The following is a 24,683-nucleotide window of genomic DNA, read 5'->3' as shown; positions in this document are numbered from 1 at the left end:
TTGCATGTCCCAAAAACATCTGAAAACAGCTAGAAAGCGCTTAGTATAGCCTGTTCAGACACGCCATAGCATCAAAGGTTGCAAAAAGGGGCAAAAACATCAAAATTTTGCATGTCAAAAAAATGAACAAAAATCGAAGACTATAGTAAGGCTAAAAATGTCAAAATTTGACATGTCCCAAAAGCATCTGAAAAGAGCTGGGAACTGCTTAAAAGCCTGCTTACACACGCCATGGCATAGAGGGTTGCAAAAAGGGGCAAAAACATCAAAATTTTGCACGTTGAAAAAATGACCAAAAATCCAAGACTATAGTAAGGCAAAAAATGTCAGAATTTGACATGTCCCAAAAACATCTGAAAACTGCTGGAAAGTGCTTGGCATAGCCTATTAAGACAAGCCATAGCATAGAAGGTTGCAAAAAGGGGCAAAAACATCAAAATTTATCATGTCAGAAAATTGACCAAAAATCCAAGACTATAGTAAGGCAAAAAATGTCAAAAATTGACATGTCCCAAAAACATCTCAAAACAGCTGGAAAGCGCTTAGCATAGCCTATTAAGACACGCCATAGCATCAAAGGTTGCAAAAAGGGGCAAAAACATCAAAATTTTGCATGTCAAAAAACTGACCAAAAATCCAAGACTATAGTAAGGCTAAAAATGTCAAAATTTGACATGTCCCAAAAGCATCTAAAAAGAGCTGGGAACTGCTTAGAAAAGCTTGCTTACACACGCCATAGCATAGAAGGTTGCAAAAAGGGGCAAAAACATCAAAATTTTGCATGTCAAAAAACTGACCAAAAATCCAAGACTATAGTAAGGCAAAAAATGTCAGAATTTGACATGTCCCAAAAACATCTGAAAACAGCTGGAAAGCGCTTAGCATAGCCTGTGAAGACACGCCATAGCATAGAAGGTGTCAAAAATGGGCAAAAACATCAAAATTTTGCATGTCAAAAAATGACCAAAAATCCAAGACTATAGTAAGGCGAAAAATGTCAAAATTTGACATGTCCCAAAAGCATCTGAAAACAGCTGGAAAGCGCTTAGCATAGCCTGTTCACACACGCCATAGCATAGAAGGTGTCAAAAACGGGCAAAAACATCAAAATTTTGCATGTCGAAAAATTGACCAAAAATCCAAGACTATAGTAAGGCGAAAAATGTCAAAAATTGACATGTCCCAAAAACATCTCAAAACAGCTGGAAAGCGCTTAGCATGTTCTGTTCAGACACGCCATAGCATAGCAGGTTGCAAAAAGGGCCAAAAACATCACAATTTTGCATGTCAAAAAACTGACCAAAAATCCAAGACTATAGTAAGGCTAAAAATGTCAAAATTTGAGATGTCCCAAAAGCATCTAAAAAGAGCTGGGAACTGCTTAGAAAAGCTTGCTTACACACGCCATAGCATCAAAGTTTGCTAAAAGGGGCAAAAACATCAAAATTTTGCATGTCAAAAAAATTGACCAAAAATCCAAGACTATAGTAAGGCTAAAAATGTCAAAAATTGACATGTCCCAAAAGCATCTGAAAACAGCTGGAAAATGAATAGTATAGCCTATTAAGACATGCCATAGCATAGAAGGTTGCAAAAAGGGCCAAAAACATCAACATTTTGCATGTCAAAAAAATGACCAAAAATCCAAGACTATAGTAAGGCTAAAAATATCAGAATTTGACATGTCCCAAAATCATCTAAAAAGAGCTGGGAACTGCTTAGAAAAGCCTGCTTACACACGCCATAGCATCAAAGTTTGCTAAAAGGGGCAAAAACATCAAAATTTTGCATGTCAAAAAAATTGACCAAAAATCCAAGACTATAGTAAGGCTAAAAATGTCAAAAATTGACATGTCCCAAAAACATCTGAGAACAGCTGGAAAGCGCTTAGCATAGCCTATTAAGACACGCCATAGCATAGAAGGTGTCAAAATGGGCAAAACATCAAAATTTTGCATGTCAAAAAACTGACCAAAAATCCAAGACTATAGTAAGGCTAAAAATGTCAAAAATTGACATGTCCCAAAAGCATCTGAAAACAGCTGGAAAATGAATAGTATAGCCTATTAAGACATGCCATAGCATAGAAGGTTGCAAAAAGGGCCAAAAACATCAACATTTTGCATGTCAAAAAAATGACCAAAAATCCAAGACTATAGTAAGGCAAAAAATGTCAAAAATTGACATGTCCCAAAAACATCTAAAAACAGCTGGAAAGCGCTTAGCATAGCCTGTTCAGACACGCCATAGCATAGAAGGTGTCAAAAACGGGCAAAAACATCAAAATTTTGCATGTCGAAAAATTGACCAAAAATCCAAGACTATAGTAAGGCGAAAAATGTCAGAATTTGACATGTCCAAAAAACATCTGAAAACAGCTAGAAAGCGCTTAGCATAGCCTGTGAAGACACGCCATAGCATAGAAGGTTGCAAAAAGGGGCAAAAACATCACAATTTTGCATGTCAAAAAACTGACCAAAAATCCAAGACTATAGTAAGGCGAAAAATTTCAACAACTGACATGTCCCAAAAACATTTCAAAACAGCTGGAAAGCGCTTAGCATAGCCTGTGAAGACACGCCATAGCATAGAGGGTTGCAAAAAGGGGCAAAAACATCAAAATTTTCCATGTCAAAAAATTGACCAAATTCCAAGACTATAGTAAGGCTAAAAATGTCAGAATTTGACATGTCCCAAAATCATCTAAAAAGAGCTGGGAACTGCTTAGAAAAGCCTGCTTACACACGCCATAGCATCAAAGTTTGCTAAAAGGGGCAAAAACATCAAAATTTTGCATGTCAAAAAAATTGACCAAAAATCCAAGACTATAGTAAGGCTAAAAATGTCAAAAATTGACATGTCCCAAAAACATCTGAAAACAGCTGGAAAGCGCTTAGCATAGCCTATTAAGACACGCCATAGCATAGAAGGTGTCAAAAATGGGCAAAAACATCAAAATTTTGCATGTCAAAAAAATTGACCAAAAATCCAAGACTATAGTAAGGCTAAAAATGTCAAAAATTGACATGTCCCAAAAGCATCTGAAAACAGCTGGAAAATGAATAGTATAGCCTATTAAGACATGCCATAGCATAGAAGGTTGCAAAAAGGGCCAAAAACATCAACATTTTGCATGTCAAAAAAATGACCAAAAATCCAAGACTATAGTAAGGCTAAAAATGTCAAAAATTGACATGTCCCAAAAACATCTGAAAACAGCTGGAAAGCGCTTAGCATAGCCTATTAAGACACGCCATAGCATAGAAGGTGTCAAAAATGGGCAAAAACATCAAAATTTTGCATGTCAAAAAAATTGACCAAAAATCCAAGACTATAGTAAGGCTAAAATGTCAAAAATTGACATGTCCCAAAAGCATCTGAAAACAGCTGGAAAATGAATAGTATAGCCTATTAAGACATGCCATAGCATAGAAGGTTGCAAAAAGGGCCAAAAACATCAACATTTTGCATGTCAAAAAAATGACCAAAAATCCAAGACTATAGTAAGGCAAAAAATGTCAAAAATTGACATGTCCCAAAAACATCTAAAAACAGCTGGAAAGCGCTTAGCATAGCCTGTTCAGACACGCCATAGCATAGAAGGTGTCAAAAACGGGCAAAAACATCAAAATTTTGCATGTCGAAAAATTGACCAAAAATCCAAGACTATAGTAAGGCGAAAAATGTCAGAATTTGACATGTCCAAAAAACATCTGAAAACAGCTAGAAAGCGCTTAGCATAGCCTGTGAAGACACGCCATAGCATAGAAGGTTGCAAAAAGGGGCAAAAACATCACAATTTTGCATGTCAAAAAACTGACCAAAAATCCAAGACTATAGTAAGGCGAAAAATTTCAACAACTGACATGTCCCAAAAACATTTCAAAACAGCTGGAAAGCGCTTAGCATAGCCTGTGAAGACACGCCATAGCATAGAAGGTTGCAAAAAGGGGCAAAAACATCCAAATTTTGCATGTCAAAAAACTGACCAAAAATCCAAGACTATAGTAAGGCAAAAAATGTCAGAATTTGACATGTCCCAAAAACATCTGAAAACAGCTGGAAAGCGCTTAGCATAGCCCATTAAGACACGCCATAGCATCAAAGGTTGCAAAAAGGTGCAAAAACATCCAAATTTTGCATGTCAAAAAACTGACCAAAAATCCAAGACTATAGTAAGGCAAAAAATGTCAGAATTTGACATGTCCCAAAATCATCTAAAAAGAGCTGGGAACTGCTTAGAAAATCCTGCTTACACACGCCATAGCATAGAAGGTTGCAAAAAGGGGCAAAAACATCAAAATTTTGCATGTCAAAAAACTGACCAAAAATCCAAGACTATAGTAAGGCAAAAAATGTCAGAATTTGACATGTCCCAAAAACATCTGAAAACAGCTGGAAAGCGCTTAGCATAGCCCATTAAGACACGCCATAGCATAGAAGGTTGCAAAAAGGGGCAAAAACATCAACATTTTGCATGTCGAAAAATTGACCAAAAATCCAAGACTATAGTAAGGCTAAAAATGTCAAAATTTGACATGTCCCAAAAGCATCTGAAAACAGCTGGAAAGCGCTTAGTATAGCCTATTAAGACATGCCATAGCATAGAAGGTTGCAAAAAGAGGCAAAAACATCAAATTTTTGCATGTCAAAAAAATGACCAAAAATCCAAGACTATAGTAAGGCAAAAAATGTCAAAAATTGACATGTCCCAAAAACATCTGAAAACAGCTGGAAAGCGCTTAGTATAGCCTATTAAGACACGCCATAGCATAGAAGGTTGCAAAAAGGGGCAAAAACATCAAAATTTTGCATGTCAAAAAATTGACCAAAAATCCAAGACTATAGTAAGGCTAAAAATGTCAAAATTTGACATGTCCCAAAAACATCTGAAAACAGCTGGAAAGCGCTTAGCATAACCTATTAAGACACGCCATAGCATAGAAGGTTGCAAAAAGGCGCAAAAACATCACAATTTTGCATGTCAAAAAACTGACCAAAAATCCAAGACTATAGTAAGGCAAAAAATTTCAACAACTGACATGTCCCAAAAACATTTCAAAACAGCTGGAAAGCGCTTAGCATAGCCTGTGAAGACACGCCATAGCATAGAAGGTTGCAAAAAGGGCCAAAAAAATCAAAATTTTGCATGTCGAGAAATTGACCAAAAATCCAAGACTATAGTAAGGCGAAAAATGTCAAAATTTGACATGTCCCAAAAGCATCTGAAAACAGCTGGAAAATGAATAGTATAGCCTATTAAGACATGCCATAGCATAGAAGGTTGCAAAAAGGGCCAAAAACATCAACATTTTGCATGTCGAAAAATTGACCAAAAATCCAAGACTATAGTAAGGCGAAAAATGTCAAAATTTGACATGTCCCAAAAGCATCTGAAAACAGCTGGAAAGCGCTTAGTATAGCCTATTAAGACACGCCATAGCATAGAAGGTTGCAAAAAGAGGCAAAAACATCAAATTTTTGCATGTCAAAAAAATGACCAAAAATCCAAGACTATAGTAAGGCAAAAAATGTCAAAAATTGACATGTCCCAAAAACATCTAAAAACAGCTGGAAAGCGATTAGCATTGCTTGTTCAGACATGCCATAGCATCAAAGTTTGCAAAAAGGGGCAAAAACATCAAATTTTTGCATGTCAAAAAAATGACCAAAAATCCAAGACTATAGTTAGGCTAAAAATGTCAAAAACTGACATGTCCCAAAAGCATCTGAAAACAGCTGGAAAGCGCTTAGCATAGCCTGTGAAGACACGCCATAGCATAGAAGGTTGCAAAAAGGGGCAAAAACATCAACATTTTGCATGTCGAAAAATTGACCAAAAATCCAAGACTATAGTAAGGCAAAAAATGTCAGAATTTGACATGTCCCAAAATCATCTAAAAAGAGCTGGGAACTGCTTAGAAAAGCCTGCTTACACACGCCATAGCATCAAAGTTTGCTAAAAGGGGCAAAAACATCAAAATTTTGCATGTCAAAAAAATTGACCAAAAATCCAAGACTATAGTAAGGCAAAAAATGTCAGAATTTGACATGTCCCAAAAACATCTGAAAACAGCTGGAAAGCGCTTAGCATAGCCTGTGAAGACACGCCATAGCATAGAAGGTTGCAAAAAGGGGCAAAAACATCCAAATTTTGCATGTCAAAAAACTGACCAAAAATCCAAGACTATAGTAAGGCAAAAAATGTCAGAATTTGACATGTCCCAAAAACATCTGAAAACAGCTGGAAAGCGCTTAGCATAGCCCATTAAGACACGCCATAGCATAGAAGGTTGCAAAAAGGGGCAAAAACATCCAAATTTTGCATGTCAAAAAACTGACCAAAAATCCAAGACTATAGTAAGGCTAAAAATGTCAAAAACTGACATGTCCCAAAAGCATCTGAAAACAGCTGGAAAGCGCTTAGCATAGCCTGTGAAGACACGCCATAGCATAGAACGTTGCAAAAAGGGGCAAAAACATCAACATTTTGCATGTCGAAAAATTGACCAAAAATCCAAGACTATAGTAAGGCAAAAAATGTCAGAATTTGACATGTCCCAAAATCATCTAAAAAGAGCTGGGAACTGCTTAGAAAAGCCTGCTTACACACGCCATAGCATCAAAGTTTGCTAAAAGGGGCAAAAACATCAAAATTTTGCATGTCAAAAAACTGACCAGAAATCCAAAACTATAGTGAGGCGAAAAATGTCAAAATTTGACATGTCCCAAAAGCATCTGAAAACAGCTGGAAAGCGCTTAGCATAGCATGTTCAGACACGCCATAGCATAGAAGGTTGCAAAAAGGGCAAAACATCAAATTTTGCATGTCAAAAAATTGACCAAAAATCCAAGACTATAGTAAGGCTAAAAATGTCAAAAATTGACATGTCCCAAAAGCATCTGAAAACAGCTGGAAAAGCGCTTAGCATAGCCTGTGAAGACACGCCATAACATAGAAGGTTGCAAAAGGGCAAAAACATCAAAATTTTGCATGTCAAAAACTGACCAAAAATCCAAGACTATAGTAAGGCTAAAATGTCATAATTTGACATGTCCTAAAAGCATCTAAAAGAGCTGGGAACTGCTTAAAAGCCTGCTTACACACGCCATAGCATAGAGGGTTGCAAAAAGGGGCAAAAACATCAAAATTTTGCACGTCGAAAAAATGACCAAAAATCCAAGACTATAGTAAGGCGAAAAATGTCAGAATTTGAAATATCCCAAAACATCTGAAAATAGCTGGAAAGCGCTTAGCATAGCCTATTAAGACAAGTCATAGCACAGAAGGTTGCAAAAAGGGGCAAAAACATCAAAATTTTGCAAGTCAAAAAAATGACCAAAGAAATGTCAAAAATTGACAAGTCCCAAAAACATCTGAAAACAGCTGGAAAGTGCTTAGCATAGCCTGTGAAGACACGCCATAGCATAGAAGGTTGCAAAAGGGCCAAAAACATCACAATTTTGCATGTCGAAAAATTGACCAAAAATCCAAGACTATAATAAGGCTAAAACTGTCAAAATTTGACATGTCCCAAAAGCATCTGAAAACAGCTGGAAAGTGAATAGTGTAGCCTATTAAGACATGCCATAGCATAGAAGGTTGCAAAAAGGGCCAAAAACATCAAAATTTTGCATGTCAAAAAATTGACCAAAAATCCAAGACTATAGTAAGGCTAAAATGTCAAAATTTGACATGTCCCAAAAACATCTGAAAACAGCTAGAAAGCGCTTAGCATAGCCTGTTCAGACACGCCATAGCATCAAAGGTTGCAAAAAGGGGCAAAAACATCAAAATTTTGCATGTCAAAAAAATGACCAAAAATCGAAGACTATAGTAAGGCTAAAAATGTCAAAATTTGACATGTCCCAAAAGCATCTGAAAAGAGCTGGGAACTGCTTAAAAGCCTGCTTACACACGCCATGGCATAGAGGGTTGCAAAAAGGGGCAAAAACATCAAAATTTTGCACGTTGAAAAAATGACCAAAAATCCAAGACTATAGTAAGGCAAAAAATGTCAGAATTTGACATGTCCCAAAAAAATCTGAAAACAGCTGGAAAGTGCTTGGCATAGCCTATTAAGACAAGCCATAGCATAGAAGGTTGCAAAAAGGGGCAAAAACATCAAAATTTATCATGTCAGAAAATTGACCAAAAATCCAAGACTATAGTAAGGCAAAAAATGTCAGAATTTGACATGTCCCAAAAGCATCTGAAAACAGCTGGAAAGCGCTTAGCATAGCCTGTGAAGATACGTCACAGCATAGAAGATTGCAAAAAGGGGCAAAAACATCAAAATTTTGCATGTCGAAAAATTGACCAAAAATCCAAGACTATAGTAAGGCTAAAAATGTCAAAATTTGACATGTCCCAAAAGCATCTAAAAAGAGCTGGGAACTGCTTAGAAAAGCCTGCTTACACACGCCATAGCATCAAAGTTTGCTAAAAGGGGCAAAAACATCAAAATTTTGCATGTCAAAAAAATTGACCAAAAATCCAAGACTATAGTAAGGCTAAAAATGTCAAAAATTGACATGTCCCAAAAACATCTGAAAACAGCTGGAAAGCGCTTAGCATAGCCTATTAAGACACGCCATAGCATAGAAGGTGTCAAAAATGGGCAAAAACATCAAAATTTTGCATGTCAAAAAAATTGACCAAAAATCCAAGACTATAGTAAGGCTAAAAATGTCAGAATTTGACATGTCCAAAAAACATCTGAAAACAGCTGGAAAATGAATAGTATAGCCTATTAAGACATGCCATAGCATAGAAGGTTGCAAAAAGGGCCAAAAACATCAACATTTTGCATGTCAAAAAAATGACCAAAAATCCAAGACTATAGTAAGGCTAAAAATGTCAAAAATTGACATGTCCCAAAAACATCTCAAAACAGCTGGAAAGCGCTTAGCATGTTCTGTTCAGACACGCCATAGCATAGAAGGTTGCAAAAAGGGCCAAAAACATCACAATTTTGCATGTCGAAAAATTGACCAAAAATCCAAGACTACAGTAAGGCGAAAAATGTCAGAATTTGACATGTCCCAAAAACATCTGAAAACAGCTGGAAAGCGCTTAGCATATCCTATTAAGACACGCCATAGCATAGAAGGTTGCAAAAAGGGGCAAAAACATCAAAATTTTGCATGTCAAAAAACTGACCAAAAATCCAAGACTATAGTAAGGCTAAAAATGTCAAAATTTGACATGTCCCAAAAGCATCTAAAAAGAGCTGGGAACTGCTTAGAAAAGCCTGCTTACACACGCCATAGCATCAAAGTTTGCTAAAAGGGCCAAAAACATCAAAATTTTGCATGTCAAAAAAATTGACCAAAAATCCAAGACTATAGTAAGGCAAAAAATGTCAGAATTTGACATGTCCCAAAAACATCTGAAAACAGCTGGAAAGCGCGTAGCATAGCCTGTGAAGACACGCCAAAGCATAGAAGGTTGCAAAAAGGGGCAAAAACATCAAAATTTTGCATGTCGAAAAATTGACCAAAAATCCAAGACTATAGTAAGGCTAAAAAAAGGCAGAATTTGACATGTCCCAAAAACGTCTGAAAACAGCTGGAAAGCGCTTAGCATATCCTATTAAGACACGCCATAGCATAGAAGGTTGCAAAAAGGGGCAAAAACATCAAAATTTTGCATGTCAAAAAACTGACCAAAAATCCAAGACTATAGTAAGGCAAAAAATGTCAGAATTTGACATGTCCCAAAAACATCTGAAAACAGCTGGAAAGCGCTTAGCATAGCCCATTAAGACACGCCATAGCATAGAAGGTGTCAAAAAGGGGCAAAAACATCAAAATTTTGCATGTCAAAAAATGACCAAAAATCCAAGACTATAGTAAGGCGAAAAATGTCAAAATTTGACATGTCCCAAAAGCATCTGAAAACAGCTGGAAAGCGCTTAGCATAGCCTGTTCACACACGCCATAGCATAGAAGGTGTCAAAAACGGGCAAAAACATCAAAATTTTGCATGTCGAAAAATTGACCAAAAATCCAAGACTATAGTAAGGCGAAAAATGTCAAAATTTGACATGTCCCAAAAACATCTGAAAACAGCTGGAAAGCGCTTAGCATATTCTGTTCAGACACGCCATAGCATAGCAGGTTGCAAAAAGGGCCAAAAACATCACAATTTTGCATGTCGAAAAATTGACCAAAAATCCAAGACTATAGTAAGGAAAAAAATGTCAGAATTTGACATGTCCCAAAAACATCTGAAAACAGCTGGAAAGCGCTTAGCATAGCCTATTAAGACACGCCATAGCATCAAAGGTTGCAAAAAGGGGCAAAAACATCAAAATTTTGCATGTCAAAAAACTGACCAAAAATCCAAGACTATAGTAAGGCTAAAAATGTCAAAATTTGACATGTCCCAAAAGCATCTAAAAAGAGCTGGGAACTGCTTAGAAAAGCTTGCTTACACACGCCATAGCATCAAAGTTTGCTAAAAGGGGCAAAAACATCAAAATTTTGCATGTCAAAAAAATTGACCAAAAATCCAAGACTATAGTAAGGCTAAAAATGTCAGAATTTGACATGTCCAAAAAACATCTGAAAACAGCTAGAAAGCGCTTAGCATAGCCTGTGAAGACACGCCATAGCATAGAAGGTTGCAAAAGGGCAAAAACATCAACATTTTGCATGTCGAAAAATTGACCAAAAATCCAAGACTATAGTAAGGCTAAAAATGTCAAAAATTGACATGTCCCAAAAGCATCTGAAAACAGCTGGAAAATGAATAGTATAGCCTATTAAGACATGCCATAGCATAGAAGGTTGCAAAAAGGGCCAAAAACATCAACATTTTGCATGTCAAAAAAATGACCAAAAATCCAAGACTATAGTAAGGCTAAAAATGTCAAAATTTGACATGTCCCAAAAGCATCTAAAAAGAGCTGGGAACTGCTTAGAAAAGCCTGCTTACACACGCCATAGCATCAAAGTTTGCTAAAAGGGGCAAAAACATCAAAATTTTGCATGTCAAAAAAATTGACCAAAAATCCAAGACTATAGTAAGGCTAAAAATGTCAAAAATTGACATGTCCCAAAAACATCTGAAAACAGCTGGAAAGCGCTTAGCATAGCCTATTAAGACACGCCATAGCATAGAAGGTGTCAAAAATGGGCAAAAACATCAAAATTTTGCATGTCAAAAAAATTGACCAAAATCCAAGACTATAGTAAGGCTAAAAATGTCAAAATTGACATGTCCCAAAAAGCATCTGAAAACAGCTGGAAAATGAATAGTATAGCCTATTAAGACATGCCATAGCATAGAAGGTTGCAAAAAGGGCCAAAAACATCAACATTTTGCATGTCAAAAAAATGACCAAAAATCCAAGACTATAGTAAGGCAAAAAATGTCAAAAATTGACATGTCCCAAAAACATCTAAAAACAGCTGGAAAGCGCTTAGCATAGCCTGTTCAGACACGCCATAGCATAGAAGGTGTCAAAAACGGGCAAAAACATCAAAATTTTGCATGTCGAAAAATTGACCAAAAATCCAAGACTATAGTAAGGCGAAAAATGTCAGAATTTGACATGTCCCAAAAACATCTGAAAACAGCTGGAAAGCGCTTAGTATAGCCTGTGAAGACACGCCATAGCATAGAAGGTTGCAAAAAGGCAAAACATCACAATTTTGCATGTCAAAAACTGACCAAAAATCCAAGACTATAGTAAGGCTAAAAATTTCAACAACTGACGTCCCAAAAACATCTCAAAACAGCTGGAAAGCGCTTAGCATAGCCTGTGAAGACACGCCATAGCATAGAAGGTTGCAAAAAGGGGCAAAAACATCAACATTTTGCATGTCGAAAAATTGACCAAAAATCCAAGACTATAGTAAGGCAAAAAATGTCAGAATTTGACATGTCCCAAAATCATCTAAAAAGAGCTGGGAACTGCTTAGAAAAGCCTGCTTACACACGCCATAGCATCAAAGTTTGCTAAAAGGGGCAAAAACATCAAAATTTTGCATGTCAAAAAAATTGACCAAAAATCCAAGACTATAGTAAGGCGAAAAATGTCAAAATTTGACATGTCCCAAAAGCATCTGAAAACAGCTGGAAAATGAATAGTATAGCCTATTAAGACATGCCATAGCATAGAAGGTTGCAAAAAGGGCCAAAAACATCAACATTTTGCATGTCAAAAAAATGACCAAAAATCCAAGACTATAGTAAGGCTAAAATGTCAAAAATTGACATGTCCCAAAAACATCTGAAAACAGCTGGAAAGCGCTTAGCATAGCCTATTAAGACACGCCATAGCATAGAAGGTGTCAAAAATGGGCAAAAACATCAAAATTTTGCATGTCAAAAAAATTGACCAAAAATCCAAGACTATAGTAAGGCTAAAAATGTCAAAAATTGACATGTCCCAAAAGCATCTGAAAACAGCTGGAAAATGAATAGTATAGCCTATTAAGACATGCCATAGCATAGAAGGTTGCAAAAAGGGCCAAAAACATCAACATTTTGCATGTCAAAAAAAATGACCAAAAATCCAAGACTATAGTAAGGCAAAAAATGTCAAAAATTGACATGTCCCAAAAACATCTAAAAACAGCTGGAAAGCGCTTAGCATAGCCTGTTCAGACACGCCATAGCATAGAAGGTGTCAAAAACGGGCAAAAACATCAAAATTTTGCATGTCGAAAAATTGACCAAAAATCCAAGACTATAGTAAGGCTAAAAATGTCAGAATTTGACATGTCCAAAAAACATCTGAAAACAGCTAGAAAGCGCTTAGCATAGCCTGTGAAGACACGCCATAGCATAGAAGGTTGCAAAAAGGGGCAAAAACATCACAATTTTGCATGTCAAAAAACTGACCAAAAATCCAAGACTATAGTAAGGCTAAAAATGTCAAAAACTGACATGTCCCAAAAACATCTGAAAACAGCTGGAAAGCGCTTAGCATAGCCTGTGAAGACACGCCATAGCATAGAAGGTTGCAAAAAGGGGCAAAAACATCAACATTTTGCATGTCGAAAAATTGACCAAAAATCCAAGACTATAGTAAGGCAAAAAATGTCAGAATTTGACATGTCCCAAAATCATCTAAAAAGAGCTGGGAACTGCTTAGAAAAGCCTGCTTACACACGCCATAGCATCAAAGTTTGCTAAAAGGGGCAAAAACATCAAAATTTTGCATGTCAAAAAAATTGACCAAAAATCCAAGACTATAGTAAGGCTAAAAATGTCAAAAATTGACATGTCCCAAAAACATCTGAAAACAGCTGGAAAGCGCTTAGCATAGCCTATTAAGACACGCCATAGCATAGAAGGTGTCAAAAATGGGCAAAAACATCAAAATTTTGCATGTCAAAAAAATTGACCAAAAATCCAAGACTATAGTAAGGCTAAAAATGTCAAAAATTGACATGTCCCAAAAGCATCTGAAAACAGCTGGAAAATGAATAGTATAGCCTATTAAGACATGCCATAGCATAGAAGGTTGCAAAAAGGGGCAAAAACATCAAAATTTTGCATGTCAAAAAATGACCAAAAATCCAAGACTATAGTAAGGCTAAAAATGTCAAAAATTGACATGTCCCAAAAACATCTAAAAACAGCTGGAAAGCGCTTAGCATAGCCTGTTCAGACACGCCATAGCATAGAAGGTGTCAAAAACGGGCAAAAACATCAAAATTTTGCATGTCGAAAAATTGACCAAAAATCCAAGACTATAGTAAGGCGAAAAATGTCAGAATTTGACATGTCCAAAAAACATCTGAAAACAGCTAGAAAGCGCTTAGCATTGCTTGTTCAGACATGCCATAGCATCAAAGTTTGCAAAAAGGGGCAAAAACATCAAATTTTTGCATGTCAAAAAAATGACCAAAAATCCAAGACTATAGTTAGGCTAAAAATGTCAAAAATTGACATGTCCCAAAAACATCTAAAAACAGCTGGAAAGCGATTAGCATTGCTTGTTCAGACATGCCATAGCATCAAAGGTTGCAAAAAGGGGCAAAGACATCAAATTTTTGCATGTCAAAAAAATGACCAAAAATCCAAGAGTATAGTTAGGCTAAAAATGTCAAAAATTGACATGTCCCAAAAACATCTAAAAACAGCTGGAAAGCGTTTAGCACAGCCTGTTCAGACACGCCATAGCATAGAACGTTGCAAAAAGGGGCAAAAACATCCAAATTTTGCATGTCAAAAAACTGACCAAAAATCCAAGACTATAGTAAGGCAAAAAATGTCAGAATTTGACATGTCCCAAAAACATCTGAAAACAGCTGGAAAGCGCTTAGCATAGCCCATTAAGACACGCCATAGCATAGAAGGTTGCAAAAAGGGGCAAAAACATCCAAATTTTGCATGTCAAAAAACTGACCAAAAATCCAAGACTATAGTAAGGCTAAAAATGTCAAAAACTGACATGTCCCAAAAGCATCTGAAAACAGCTGGAAAGCGCTTAGCATAGCCTGTGAAGACACGCCATAGCATAGAAGGTTGCAAAAAGGGGCAAAAACATCAACATTTTGCATGTCGAAAAATTGACCAAAAATCCAAGACTATAGTAAGGCAAAAAATGTCAGAATTTGACATGTCCCAAAATCATCTAAAAAGAGCTGGGAACTGCTTAGAAAAGCCTGCTTACACACGCCATAGCATCAAAGTTTGCTAAAAGGGGCAAAAACATCAAAATTTTGCATGTCAAAAAAATTGACCAAAAATCCAAGACTATAGTAAGGCTAAAAATGTCAAAAATTGACATGTCCCAAAAACATCTGAAAACAGCTGGAAAGCGCTTAGCATAGCCTATTAAGACACGCCATAGCATAGAAGGTGTCAAAAATGGGCAAAAACATCAAAATTTTGCATGTCAAAAAAATTGACCAAAAATCCAAGACTATAGTAAGGCGAAAAATGTCAAAATTTGACATGTCCCAAAAGCATCTGAAAACAGCTGGAAAATGAATAGTATAGCCTATTAAGACATGCCATAGCATAGAAGGTTGCAAAAAGGGCCAAAAACATCAACATTTTGCATGTCAAAAAAATGACCAAAAATCCAAGACTATAGTATGGCAAAAAATGTCAAAAATTGACATGTCCCAAAAACATCTAAAAACAGCTGGAAAGCGCTTAGCATAGCCTGTTCAGACACGCCATAGCATAGAAGGTGTCAAAAACGGGCAAAAACATCAACATTTTGCATGTCGAAAAATTGACCAAAAATCCAAGACTATAGTAAGGCGAAAAATGTCAGAATTTGACATGTCCCAAAAGCATCTGAAAACAGCTGGAAAGCGCTTAGTATAGCCTATTAAGACATGCCATAGCATAGAAGGTTGCAAAAAGAGGCAAAAACATCAAATTTTTGCATGTCAAAAAAATGACCAAAGATCCAAGACTATAGTAAGGCAAAAAATGTCAGAATTTGACATGTCCCAAAAACATCTGAAAACAGCTGGAAAGCGCTTAGCATAGCCCATTAAGACACGCCATAGCATAGAAGGTTGCAAAAAGGGCCAAAAACATCAAAATTTTGCATGTCGAAAAATTGACCAAAAATCCAAGACTATAGTAAGGCTAAAAATGTCAAAATTTGACATGTCCCAAAAGCATCTAAAAAGAGCTGGGAACTGCTTAGAAAAGCCTGCTTACACACGCCATAGCATCAAAGTTTGCTAAAAGGGGCAAAAACATCAAAATTTTGCATGTCAAAAAATGACCAAAAATCCAAGACTATAGTAAGGCAAAAAATGTCAAAAATTGACATGTCCCAAAAACATCTAAAAACAGCTGGAAAGCGCTTAGCATAGCCTGTTCAGACACGCCATAGCATAGAACGTTGCAAAAAGGGGCAAAAACATCCAAATTTTGCATGTCAAAAAACTGACCAAAAATCCAAGACTATAGTAAGGCAAAAAATGTCAGAATTTGACATGTCCCAAAAACATCTAAAAACAGCTGGAAAGCGATTAGCATTGCTTGTTCAGACATGCCATAGCATCAAAGGTTGCAAAAAGGGGCAAAAACATCAAATTTTTGCATGTCAAAAAAATGACCAAAAATCCAAGACTATAGTTAGGCTAAAAATGTCAAAAACTGACATGTCCCAAAAGCATCTGAAAACAGCTGGAAAGCGCTTAGCATAGCCTGTGAAGACACGCCATAGCATAGAAGGTTGCAAAAAGGGGCAAAAACATCAAAATTTTGCATGTCAAAAAATTGACCAAAAATCCAAGACTATAGTAAGGCAAAAAATGTCAGAATTTGACATGTCCCAAAAACATCTGAAAACAGCTGGAAAGCGCTTAGCATAGCCCATTAAGACACGCCATAGCATAGAAGGTTGCAAAAAGGGGCAAAAACATCCAAATTTTGCATGTCAAAAAACTGACCAAAAATCCAAGACTATAGTAAGGCTAAAAATGTCAAAAACTGACATGTCCCAAAAGCATCTGAAAACAGCTGGAAAGCGCTTAGCATAGCCTGTGAAGACACGCCATAGCATAGAACGTTGCAAAAAGGGGCAAAAACATCAACATTTTGCATGTCGAAAAATTGACCAAAAATCCAAGACTATAGTAAGGCAAAAAATGTCAGAATTTGACATGTCCCAAAATCATCTAAAAAGAGCTGGGAACTGCTTAGAAAAGCCTGCTTACACACGCCATAGCATCAAAGTTTGCTAAAAGGGGCAAAAACATCAAAATTTTGCATGTCAAAAAAATTGACCAAAAATCCAAGACTATAGTAAGGCTAAAAATGTCAAAAATTGACATGTCCCAAAAACATCTGAAAACAGCTGGAAAGCGCTTAGCATAGCCTATTAAGACACGCCATAGCATAGAAGGTGTCAAAAATGGGCAAAAACATCAAAATTTTGCATGTCAAAAAATGACCAAAAATCCAAGACTATAGTAAGGCGAAAAATGTCAAAATTTGACATGTCCCAAAAGCATCTGAAAACAGCTGGAAAATGAATAGTATAGCCTATTAAGACATGCCATAGCATAGAAGGTTGCAAAAAGGGCCAAAAACATCAACATTTTGCATGTCGAAAAATTGACCAAAAATCCAAGACTATAGTAAGGCGAAAAATGTCAAAAATTGACATGTCCCAAAAACATCTAAAAACAGCTGGAAAGCGCTTAGCATAGCCTGTGAAGACACGCCATAGCATAGAAGGTGTCAAAAACGGGCAAAAACATCAAAATTTTGCATGTCGAAAAATTGACCAAAAATCCAAGACTATAGTAAGGCGAAAAATGTCAGAATTTGACATGTCCCAAAAGCATCTGAAAACAGCTGGAAAGCGCTTAGTATAGCCTATTAAGACATGCCATAGCATAGAAGGTTGCAAAAAGAGGCAAAAACATCAAATTTTTGCATGTCAAAAAAATGACCAAAAATCCAAGACTATAGTAAGGCAAAAAATGTCAAAATTTGACATGTCCCAAAAACATCTGAAAACAGCTGGAAAGCGCTTAGCATAGCCCATTAAGACACGCCATAGCATAGAAGGTTGCAAAAAGGGCCAAAAACATCAAAATTTTGCATGTCGAAAAATTGACCAAAAATCCAAGACTATAGTAAGGCTAAAATTGTCAAAATTTGACATGTCCCAAAAACATCTAAAAACAGCTGGAAAGCGTTTAGAAATGCCTGCTTACACACGCCATAGCATCAAAGTTTGCTAAAAGGGGCAAAAACATCAAAATTTTGCATGTCAAAAAATTGACCAAAAATCCAAGACTATAGTAAGGCTAAAAATGTCAAAAATTGACATGTCCCAAAAACATCTGAAAACAGCTGGAAAGCGCTTAGCATAGCCTATTAAGACACGCCATAGCATAGAAGTTTGCAAAAAGGGGCAAAAACATCAAAATTTTGCATGTCAAAAAATGACCAAAAATCCAAGACTATAGTAAGGCGAAAAATGTCAAAATTTGACATGTCCCAAAAGCATCTGAAAACAGCTGGAAAATGAATAGTATAGCCTATTAAGACATGCCATAGCATAGAAGGTTGCAAAAAGGGCCAAAAACATCAACATTTTGCATGTCGAAAAATTGACCAAAAATCCAAGACTATAGTAAGGCTAAAAATGTCAAAAATTGACATGTCCCAAAAACATCTAAAAACAGCTGGAAAGCGCTTAGCATAGCCTGTTCAGACACGCCATAGCATAGAAGGTGTCAAAAACGGGCAAAAACATCAAAATTTTGCATGTCGAAAAATTGACCAAAAATCCAAGACTATAGTAAGGCGAAAAATGTCAGAATTTGACATGTCCCAAAAGCATCTGAAAACAGCTGGAAAGCGCTTAGTATAGCCTATTAAGACATGCCATAGCATAGAAGGTTGCAAAAAGGGGCAAAAACATCAAATTTTTGCATGTCAAAAAAATGACCAAAAATCCAAGACTATAGTAAGGCTAAAAATTTCAAAATTTGACATGTCCCAAAAACGTCTGAAAACAGCTGGAAAGCGCGTAGCATATCCTATTAAGACACGCCATAGCATAGAAGGTTGCAAAAAGGGGCAAAAACATCAAAATTTTGCATGTCAAAAAACTGACCAAAAATCCAAGACTATAGTAAGGCAAAAAATGTCAGAATTTGACATGTCCCAAAAACATCTGAAAACAGCTGGAAAGCGATTAGCATTGCTTGTTCAGACATGCCATAGCATCAAAGGTTGCAAAAAGGGGCAAAAACATCAAATTTTTGCATGTCAAAAAAATGACCAAAAATCCAAGACTATAGTTAGGCTAAAAATGTCAAAAATTGACATGTCCCAAAAACATCTAAAAACAGCTGGAAAGCGTTTAGCATAGCCTGTTCAGACACGCCATAGCATAGAAGGTTGCAAAAAGGGGCAAAAACATCAAAATTTTGCATGTCAAAAAACTGACCAAAAATCCAAGACTATAGTAAGGCAAAAAATGTCAAAAACTGACATGTCCCAAAAGCATCTGAAAACAGCTGGAAAGCGCTTAGCATAGCCTGTGAAGACACGCCATAGCATAGAACGTTGCAAAAAGGGGCAAAAACATCAACATTTTGCATGTCGAAAAATTGACCAAAAATCCAAGACTATAGTAAGGCAAAAAATGTCAGAATTTGACATGTCCCAAAATCATCTAAAAAGAGCTGGGAACTGCTTAGAAAAGCCTGCTTACACACGCCATAGCATCAAAGTTTGCTAAAAGGGGCAAAAACATCAAAATTTTGCATGTCAAAAAATTGACCAAAAATCCAAGACTATAGTAAGGCTAAAAATGTCAGAATTTGACATGTCCCAAAAACATCTGAAAACAGCTGGAAAGCGCTTAGCATAGCCTGTGAAGACACGCCATAGCATAGAAGGTTGCAAAAAGGGGCAAAAACATCAAAATTTTGCATGTCAAAAAACTGACCAAAAATCCAAGACTATAGTAAGGCAAAAAATGTCAGAATTTGACATGTCCCAAAAACATCTGAAAACAGCTGGAAAGCGCTTAGCATAGCCCATTAAGACACGCCATAGCATAGAAGGTTGCAAAAAGGGGCAAAAACATCACAATTTTGCATGTCAAAAAACTGACCAAAAATCCAAGACTATAGTAAGGCTAAAAATGTCAAAAACTGACATGTCCCAAAAGCATCTGAAAACAGCTGGAAAGCGCTTAGCATAGCCTGTGAAGACACGCCATAGCATAGAACGTTGCAAAAAGGGGCAAAAACATCAACATTTTGCATGTCGAAAAATTGACCAAAAATCCAAGACTATAATAAGGCAAAAAATGTCAGAATTTGACATGTCCCAAAATCATCTAAAAAGAGCTGGGAACTGCTTAGAAAAGCCTGCTTACACACGCCATAGCATAGAAGGTTGCAAAAAGGGGCAAAAACATCAAAATTTTGCATGTCAAAAAAATTGACCAAAAATCCAAGACTATAGTAAGGCTAAAAATGTCAAAAATTGACATGTCCCAAAAACATCTGAAAACAGCTGGAAAGCGCTTAGCATAGCCTATTAAGACACGCCATAGCATAGAAGGTGTCAAAAATGGGCAAAAACATCAAAATTTTGCATGTCAAAAAATGACCAAAAATCCAAGACTATAGTAAGGCGAAAAATGTCAGAATTTGACATGTCCCAAAAGCATCTGAAAACAGCTGGAAAGCGCTTAGTATAGCCTATTAAGACATGCCATAGCATAGAAGGTTGCAAAAAGAGGCAAAAACATCAAATTTTTGCATGTCAAAAAAATGACCAAAAATCCAAGACTATAGTAAGGCTAAAAATTTCAAAATTTGACATGTCCCAAAAACGTCTGAAAACAGCTGGAAAGCGCGTAGCATATCCTATTAAGACACGCCATAGCATAGAAGGTTGCAAAAAGAGGCAAAAACATCAAATTTTTGCATGTCAAAAAAATGACCAAAAATCCAAGACTATAGTAAGGCAAAAAATGTCAAAAATTGACATGTCCCAAAAACATCTCAAAACAGCTGGAAAGCGCTTAGTATAGCCTATTAAGACACGCCATAGCATAGAAGTTTGCAAAAAGGGGCAAAAACATCAAAATTTTGCATGTCAAAAAAATGACCAAAAATCCAAGACTATAGTAAGGCTAAACATGTCAGAATTTGACATGTCCCAAAAACATCTGAAAACAGCTGGAAAGCGCTTAGCATAGCCTGTGAAGACACGCCATAGCATAGAAGGTTGCAAAAAGGGGCAAAAACATCAAAATTTTGCATGTCAAAAAAATTGACCAAAAATCCAAGACTATAGTAAGGCTAAAAATGTCAGAATTTGACATGTCCCAAAAACATCTGAAAACAGCTGGAAAGCGCTTAGCATAACCTATTAAGACACGCCATAGCATAGAAGGTTGCAAAAAGGGCCAAAAACATCAAAATTTTGCATGTCAAAAAACTGACCAAAAATCCAAGACTATAGTAAGGCTAAAAATGTCAGAATTTGACATGTCCAAAAAACATCTGAAAACAGCTAGAAAGCGCTTAGCATTGCTTGTTCAGACATGCCATAGCATAGAAGGTTGCAAAAAGGGCCAAAAACATCAAAATTTTGCATGTCAAAAAAATTGACCAAAAATCCAAGACTATAGTAAGGCAAAAAATGTCAGAATTTGACATGTCCCAAAAACATCTGAAAACAGCTGGAAAGCGCTTAGCATAGCCTATTAAGACACGCCATAGCATAGAAGGTTGCAAAAAGGGGCAAAAACATCAAAATTTTGCATGTCAAAAAACTGACCAAAAATCCAAGACTATAGTAAGGCAAAAAATGTCAAAATTTGACATGTCCCAAAAACATCTGAAAACAGCTGGAAAGCGCTTAGTATAGCCTATTAAGACATGCCATAGCATAGAAGGTTGCAAAAAGAGGCAAAAACATCAAATTTTTGCATGTCAAAAAAATGACCAAAAATCCAAGACTATAGTAAGGCAAAAAATGTCAAAAATTGACATGTCCCAAAAACATCTCAAAACAGCTGGAAAGCGCTTAGTATAGCCTATTAAGACACGCCATAGCATAGAAGTTTGCAAAAAGGGGCAAAAACATCAAAATTTTGCATGTCAAAAAATTGACCAAAAATCCAAGACTATAGTAAGGCGAAAAATGTCAGAATTTGACATGTCCCAAAAACATCTGAAAACAGCTGGAAAGCGCTTAGTATAGCCTATTAAGACATGCCATAGCATAGAAGGTTGCAAAAAGAGGCAAAAACATCAACATTTTGCATGTCGAAAAATTGACCAAAAATCCAAGACTATAGTAAGGCTAAAAATGTCAGAATTTGACATGTCCCAAAAACATCTGAAAACAGCTGGAAAGCGCTTAGCATAACCTATTAAGACACGCCATAGCATAGAAGGTTGCAAAAAGGCGCAAAAACATCACAATTTTGCACGTCAAAAAATTGACCAAAAATCCAAGACTATAGTAAGGCTAAAAATGTCAAAATTTGACATGTCCCAAAAGCATCTAAAAAGAGCTGGGAACTGCTTAGAAAAGCCTGCTTACACACGCCATAGCATCAAAGTTTGCTAAAAGGGGCAAAAACATCAAAATTTTGCATGTCAAAAAAATTGACCAAAAATCCAAGACTATAGTAAGGCTAAAAATGTCAAAAATTGACATGTCCCAAAAACATCTGAAAACAGCTGGAAAGCGCTTAGCATAGCCTATTAAGACACGCCATAGCATAGAAGGTGTCAAAAACGGGCAAAAACATCAAAATTTTGCATGTCGAAAAATTGACCAAAAATCCAAGACTATAGTAAGGCGAAAAATGTCAGAATTTGACATGTCCCAAAAACATCTGAAAACAGCTGGAAAGCGCTTAGTATAGCCTATTAAGACATGCCATTGCATAGAAGGTTGCAAAAAGGGCCAAAAACATCAAAATTTTGCATGTCGAAAAATTGACCAAAAATCCAAGACTATAGTAAGGCTAAAAATGTCAAAATTTGACATGTCCCAAAAGCATCTGAAAACAGCTGGAAAGCGCTTAGTATAGCCTATTAAGACATGCCATAGCATAGAAGGTTGCAAAAAGAGGCAAAAACATCAAATTTTTGCATGTCAAAAAAATGACCAAAAATCCAAGACTATAGTAAGGCAAAAAATGTCAAAAATTGACATGTCCCAAAAACATCTCAAAACAGCTGGAAAGCGCTTAGTATCGCCTATTAAGACACGCCATAGCATAGAAGTTTGCAAAAAGGGGCAAAAACATCAAAATTTTGCATGTCAAAAAATTGACCAAAAATCCAAGACTATAGTAAGGCGAAAAATGTCAGAATTTGACATGTCCCAAAAACATCTGAAAACAGCTGGAAAGCGCTTAGCATAGCCTGTGAAGACACGCCATAGCATAGAAGGTTGCAAAAAGGGGCAAAAACATCAACATTTTGCATGTCGAAAAATTGACCAAAAATCCAAGACTATAGTAAGGCTAAAAATGTCAGAATTTGACATGTCCCAAAAACATCTGAAAACAGCTGGAAAGCGCTTAGCATAGCCTGTGAAGACACGCCATAGCATAGAAGGTTGCAAAAAGGGACAAGAACATCAAAATTTTGCATGTCAAAAAATTGACCAAAAATCCAAGACTATAGTAAGGCTAAAAATGTCAAAATTTGACATGTCCCAAAAGCATCTAAAAAGAGCTGGGAACTGCTTAGAAAAGCCTGCTTACACACACGCCATAGCATCAAAGTTTGCTAAAAGGGGCAAAAACATCAAAATTTTGCATGTCAAAAAAATTGACCAAAAATCCAAGACTATAGTAAGGCTAAAAATGTCACAAATTGACATGTCCCAAAAACATCTGAAAACAGCTGGAAAGCGCTTAGCATAGCCTATTAAGACACGCCATAGCATAGAAGGTGTCAAAAATGGGCAAAAACATCAAAATTTTGCATGTCAAAAAATGACCAAAAATCCAAGACTATAGTAAGGCGAAAAATGTCAAAATTTGACATGTCCCAAAAGCATCTGAAAACAGCTGGAAAATGAATAGTATAGCCTATTAAGACATGCCATAGCATAGAAGGTTGCAAAAAGGGCCAAAAACATCAACATTTTGCATGTCAAAAAATTGACCAAAAATCCAAGACTATAGTAAGGCTAAAAATGTCAAAATTTGACATGTCCCAAAAGCATCTGAAAACAGCTGGAAAGCGCTTAGTATAGCCTATTAAGACATGCCATAGCATAGAAGGTTGCAAAAAGAGGCAAAAACATCAAATTTTGCATGTCAAAAAATGACCAAAATCCAAGACTATAGTAAGGCAAAATGTCAAAAATTGACATGTCCCAAAAACATCTCAAAACAGCTGGAAAGCGCTTAGTATAGCCTATTAAGACACGCCATAGCATAGAAGGTTGCAAAAAGGGGCAAAAACATCAAAATTTTGCATGTCGAAAAATTGACCAAAAATCCAAGACTATAGTAAGGCAAAAAATGTCAGAATTTGACATGTCCCAAAAACATCTGAAAACAGCTGGAAAGCGCTTAGCATAACCTATTAAGACACGCCATAGCATAGAAGGTTGCAAAAAGGCGCAAAAACATCACAATTTTGCATGTCAAAAAACTGACCAAAAATCCAAGACTATAGTAAGGCGAAAAATTTCAACAACTGACATGTCCCAAAAACATTTCAAAACAGCTGGAAAGCGCTTAGCATAGCCTGTGAAGACACGCCATAGCATAGAAGGTTGCAAAAAGGGCCAAAAACATCAAAATTTTGCATGTCGAAAAATTGACCAAAAATCCAAGACTATAGTAAGGCTAAAAATGTCAAAATTTGACATGTCCCAAAAGCATCTGAAAACAGCTGGAAAATGAATAGTATAGCCTATTAAGACATGCCATAGCATCAAAGTTTGCTAAAAGGGGCAAAAACATCAACATTTTGCATGTCAAAAAAATTGACCAAAAATCCAAGACTATAGTAAGGCTAAAAATGTCAAAAATTGACATGTCCCAAAAACATCTGAAAACAGCTGGAAAGCGCTTAGCATAGCCTATTAAGACACGCCATAGCATAGAAGGTTGCAAAAACGGGCAAAAACATCAAAATTTTGCATGTCAAAAAATGACCAAAAATTCAAGACTATAGTAAGGCAAAAAATGTCAAAATTTGACATTGAAATAGCATGTCCCAAT

Source organism: Plectropomus leopardus, chromosome 2 (genome assembly GCF_026936395.1).
Source record: "Plectropomus leopardus strain MGB_pleo_1.0 chromosome 2, ASM2693639v1, whole genome shotgun sequence".
Classification (NCBI taxonomy): Eukaryota; Metazoa; Chordata; class Actinopteri; order Perciformes; family Serranidae; genus Plectropomus; species Plectropomus leopardus.
Note: the sequence above shows the minus strand (reverse complement) of the source record.